Genomic DNA, 6,000 nt, shown 5'->3' with positions numbered 1-6,000 from the left:
ATGAAATTTTACAACTTCAGGGAGCTCAGATCACTTTTGTGATTCTGTCCTGAATGTGAAACTTTGGTTTCAAAAAGCAGAATAATAAAAGAACCTCAGAAATCAAATGCAATAAAGAGGGGGTCAGAAAATGTCCTGAAAACAGTCTTTTTTTAATGGGATAGGTATGTATGGCATGAACGAATGGCAAAGTTCCGAGGCAGATCTTAGGAGCTTGTTAATTACCTTCATAATCCTGACTCCTCACAGATCATAGATGTCTCCTTGGCAATCAGACCCTGGAGTCACTGATAAAGGCTTCATTTGGCTGGGAAATGACTCCTGAGTATTGCAGTTGCACACACAAAGGTACATACTGTATGAAGGCCTGTTCCTATGGAAAAGTGCTGCTGGGATTCAAGCCATGGCTTATATTTGGACTTGGTCTGTTTTTTCATGAAGTCTATCCGGTGTGATACCAATGATAATTCTTGCCTGACTAGACAGCTCTGTGCCTGGACACTGTTCCCAGAGACAGAAAAACCTAGCCTGATAACTCATAGTGGGGAGACTGAAGTGTGATAGGAGTAAAAATAATAACAAGTATTTTTAAATATGTGTCTGCTTCCAAGTTTCTACACAGAAATCTAGAGCTGGCACTCCTATAACATTTTTACAGAATGGACATTGTTCCTGTCTGATGATTTCAGCAAAGCAGCTGAGCATATGTTTAGATATGAGGGATGGCAGGAATGAGGGGAGAGAGAAAAACATCATCAAATGTGGCTATTCTTCCTAGGTGGGCCTGGACCCTGGAGATATTTGGGATGAGGAGGTGGTCCTTAGAAATCAGGTAGTTTAACATTAGGGTTAGCCAGAAAAATGTCACCTCTCAAGAAAAGAGGGAATTGGAAAGACCTTTGTACTGGCAAGATGTATAACAATACATATATAAATTCATAGCCAGCCTCCAAGTCAAGTCCTCTCCAGGATCATCCCCATGGAATGCTTGCACATGTCAATAATTCCATCAGGTCAGTGTCTGATACTTGTGCAGGAAGAGGTTAATTCCACCTCAGCCTTTACAAAGTAAAAGCTCTTGTTATTTTTGTTTTGGTTTGTTTTTTTTAAACTGTGTGAAGAAAGAGGCAGGCTTGAAATATTTGTGTAGGCTGCTTGGCAACAGATTGCACGCGATCTTTACAAAAACAATGAGCTCTCATAGAATTTACATTGTTTGAACTGAGTGCTAGTGGCTCCTGACCAGTGCTCAATGGCTGGTCTGTGGGAAGAAACAGGGAGAGAGGTGTTAAATTGTGCATTGTGTGCTGCTGCTTCAGCTTCCCGAGAAAGAGGCACTGGTGGAGGTTGAGGAGCAGGGCAGGAATAAAGCCGTGGCTTTTACAGCACATAAAATGCATGAGGTGGAGCTGACACTGGCTGTGGCTGTGCACTCAAGGCTGCTGTTGTGAGGTTAAGTCTGCACACACCATGGTGCACCCAGATATAACCAATGGCTGAGGGCACGTCTCCTTTGGTGTCAGCGTTCCCAATATTTTTCCTTCTGAAATGACGTCTACTTGACTGCAGCAACAGCACTATTAAGCAGATTGCAATCCTTTCCCTTTCAGCTGGGATCTGATTTAAAACTGATATATCATCTGTTCAGCTGTTCAGGAAAGGTACAGCATCCCTGTGGCTGCAGCTGTTCAAAAATAACTGAAATCAGCTCAGAAATTATGAGGTGTCTCAAAGCAATGAGCAGTACTTTGTTTGTTTGTTTGTTTGATTGGCCTTTTCACCTCTAGGATACAACAAATACGTTTTCTTAGGTTTCTTCCAATACTGTTGGAGCAAAACCATACTTCATCTCTCCCCCAAATTTTCTTCCTGGCAAGGAAAGCGACTTTTAAGCAACAATCTTTTTCAACAGCAGTGAGAAGAAATCTGAGATTTTCTGGTCCTGGGTTTGTAACCCTTTCCATAATCTGGGGAAGGTTACACCACTTCCCTGCACTGAGAGCCTTAGGTTAAGAACTTTGGAACCATTCCTGGTGATCATAGAGGGGTTAAGCACATGCGGTAGCAACTGAGGTACTCGAGAAGAGGACATAAAAGAGAACTGAACATGGGCATATCTGACACCCTACTTTAAAACAAATTGCACAAATGAAAACTCTGATTACTGTTGCTTCATTTTTACCAGCCAAAATATAGGGATTGCTTTCTGTTTATAGAGGCAATAATAAAACCACATAGCTTTACTGAAACTACCTCCACATGAAGACACGAGTGTAGCAGCTCACAAGAGCTGCAAGAAGTAGGCCACAGTAAACCAAGAGCATTCAGTCTTGTAAGTAATAAAAATTCAGAGAAATTAAGTGACTTACATATGATCATGTATTCCCTAAGCCACAGCCAAAGCCAAACTAATATCCAGACTTTTCAAATTCAGGTGCTCTGTACTGAGTGAACGATGCTGATAACGTTCTGTAGGTGTGTCACTATTTGTGTTTTAAGTCTCAGAACATACCTGAATAGGGAAGATGAGCTCTTGACAAGTATCACCTGGTAACTGACTCCCTTAGCCTCTCTTTGCAGATACTATATCAATGTTATGAGTCCTTATGAAGTTACATAAGAGGAGCAGGAGGCAGCAGCTTCTCCTGCACAGATGTGTATGACTCGCAGAAATAATGCTGAACAAACCAGACATGCACATGCTCATGTTCCACCAACAACACTCTTCTGTTTACTCCCACATTTATTAATTCTATACATGTATATACAAGTATATACACGATAATTTTATACACACCTTTGGCAGAGAGGCCATTCAGGTTACGTATACACACGGCTACGAACTGTGCTAAAACAACCATCTAGCAACATGTATTTTCAGATGTTGTGGCACTGACTATAAATTCAGGATAAAGTCGCAAAAATGGACTGTTTGATTTAGTGACTGTCTTGCTGAATTGATAGAAGAGGATTAAATTATGGCTATCAAACCATTCACCTTTGTCAGTGGATCTAATCACAATCTGTTTGATAGTGACAAAAAGGATGCAGTCTGACGGCAGCTTTGTAGCTTTGTGAATGAGTGAATTAGTTCCCACTGGCTGAGCACTAACTGCAAACTGTTATCACTTCACAGTTGCTGTTATGACTTTTGCTTTGCTCAATGGCTTCATTTTCCAAGGTAGAAATCTGTAAGGAATGGAATTAAAATACTTTGTCCTAGTCTGTGCAAGAGCTGGAAAAACAAAAAAGAAAAGCAATACTGTTTTTAGATAAACCTCACAAAACTAAAGGCAAAGGACCATTAGGCAGATCCTCTGATATGGCTTTTATTTTACAAGTCATTATACTCCACACAATTAACCCACTTTTGAATAAACTGTACTGTTAGTACGGCACATCTTCTAGAAAGGCACGCTCTCTCTCTGGAGACACTAAGAGCTGGCAAATCGTCATTTCTCTGGATGACTGACTCACTATTAAAATCTCCTCATTTGGATTCATCTTGGCTTCGGCTTCTGGCCATTGGTTTTTGTCTTTCTTGTCCCCAGTGCATTTTAAAACCCCTTAAGGCCTGGTGTTTTCTTCATAAGAAGGAAATTAACTGTGTGTGTGAAGAGCCCTGAACAGTTTGCCTCTTCATCAAACACTTCAGGGATGTTTCTCACCAATGATCATAGGAAAGAGCTCCTGGACATACACATATTTTAAAATCAGTTGTGCAATAAAAGGCAACGAGATTTGTAAATGCTGGTAAAAATCACTGAATACAAAAGGGAGAGCTCTACAGCACGCCTATATGTGGTCACACTTTTACCTCATCCTGGAATCTCAAAATGCTCCCATAAAATTTCTTTTGGATCAAATGGAATAAGCCATTGACTTGTATAAAAACACGAGAAATAAAATCTTTGATTTTTGAGTTTTGCACCTTTTGGCAGTGTTACTAGAACTTCAACAAAATTGGGAAATTTGTCAAGATTTTTATCTCAACAGTTCTGCAGTACTGGAGATAAATATTGCTGTTGGGACTTCCATTCAAACCCATCACTTGCAACTGTATTGGTTTTGAGAGGTAGGCGATTGCACCAAATGCCTTTTCTGGTCTCTTTGAAGGGGAGAACTAAGGGTATTTTCAATGTCCAAAATTTCTTCTCAAATTAGACCAGCTGGATTTTGTACTGTGGTATCATCTACCAGTTCAAGTCTGTTCAAGAGCTACAACATAAATAGATGTATATGTAAGCCTCTCTCAGAAGCAAAGTACAGACATTTCCATCAAAGCTGACTTAAGTGAGGATGCCTCATACTTTTGCCTTCCTTGTTAACTGTTGTTCATTTTTGTAAATAAGTTATTATGATAGGGGAAACAACATATGAAGACATACGAATCCATCCCTTTTTTATCCCCTCAACCCAACTCTCTGATACAGAAGGGACTGTGTGATGCAGAGGGAGGCTGGATATAGGGAAAGGCAACATTAATTAAATCCCTATAACTGAACCATGGGCAAGTTGTCATTTCATCCTGAATTTCTATGCTCATGCACACACCAACACCTACAAACTGAGCACAGAAAGTTCTTTTTGGTACTCCATACCCACAAGATATTACTGTTGTTTTCTCTCGATTCCAGATTTTTCTGTTTAAAGGATGGGTTTGAAATCCAGAGCTTGATTTGGAAAATGCACTTGGAAAAGAGGAAAATAATAGATCAGAAGGAAGCAGGCAGCCACCTCTCACTAGAAACAATTCCTGACTGGGGTGCTGCTCCCCAAACCAACACTGAGGGCCCTGCTGACCACAGCAAAGCAAGGACATCAAAACCTGCATAAGTAAAGGCTTCACTGTGTGATCTCTGACATGACTTTTAAGGTGATTAGTCTTAAAGAGCATATTGGTCAGAGGACGACAAACCCTGACAGACGCTTGCATTTAACAGTGCTCAGGTGAAACACCACCAGCCATGACTTCTAAACTGCCTCTTACAGGCACCACAAGGACATTCCTGGCACTCCTCAAGGTCATACTTTGAAACATGATAAAGAGAAGCTTTCTAAATCATCAACTTCCTTCTGCTGAGGAATGACTGATGGGTTTTAATTCTCCTTATTTTCAGAGGCTTCTGGCAGAACTGTGACATTAAATATTCAGTGAAATATAAGTAAGGTTTGAAAATGCCTGCTCCGAGAGAGCTTGGAATCATTAGTGAGTGCATCTCATACTGCAAAAGCCTCTGTCTGGCAGGTTATGCATCAGAGTCACCCATTTCTTACCTCAAAAAATTATCAGTTTATTTATCAGCTACAGGGTACAGCCCCTCCATTTGAAGCTTTTATATATTTCTGTTACTTTCCAAGCTAATAGCATTTGGGAAGGTCAGGGAAGGAAGCTCTTCTCACATCTCTTTCACAATCAAACTGACTTGACATTAGATGTAAAATTGAAACCTCTTCTTCAAACAGAAACAAACAAATAGGAAAAGGTTGAATTGCTTCAGAAGGATGCTGCATTGACAGGCAGTTTAGCTGAATGTTGCATTTGAAAAATATTTGACATCTTCAGTGCTGTGAAAGAGGTCAGGCAGTTCAAAAGAAGCCTCCTTGCTTGCTGGCTTCTAAGACACCAATTCATTTTGTTACTATGGTGAAGTACGCAGAGTAGATCACACATAAGTCATTCCTCCACAAACATTTTATTGCAAAAATATACTGGTTGTCATCTGTAATACCAAATATTATTTCAGGGCTTGTAGAGTTTGTTTCAGACAGGTTATGCCAGGAAATTACAGAAAATTGAAATATACAAGAGATTAGAAATTTGCAGATGGAAAGCTGTGTATAAAAGTCAGCAATATTAGCATTGTTTATATAGTAACTGCAGTGCTTGAACACAAATAATTATTAACTGCCCTGTTTCCAATCCTAATATTCATGGGGTAAAAAACAGACCAGGCAATCCCCATTTTCACTTGGAGCATACACTTCTGTCGGTGTTGG

Source organism: Pseudopodoces humilis, chromosome 7, assembly GCF_049639895.1.
Source record: "Pseudopodoces humilis isolate 2021_Gansu_Grassland_sample_001 chromosome 7, ASM4963989v1, whole genome shotgun sequence".
NCBI classification, from domain to species: domain Eukaryota; kingdom Metazoa; phylum Chordata; class Aves; order Passeriformes; family Paridae; genus Pseudopodoces; species Pseudopodoces humilis.
This window is presented reverse-complemented; position numbering follows the sequence as displayed.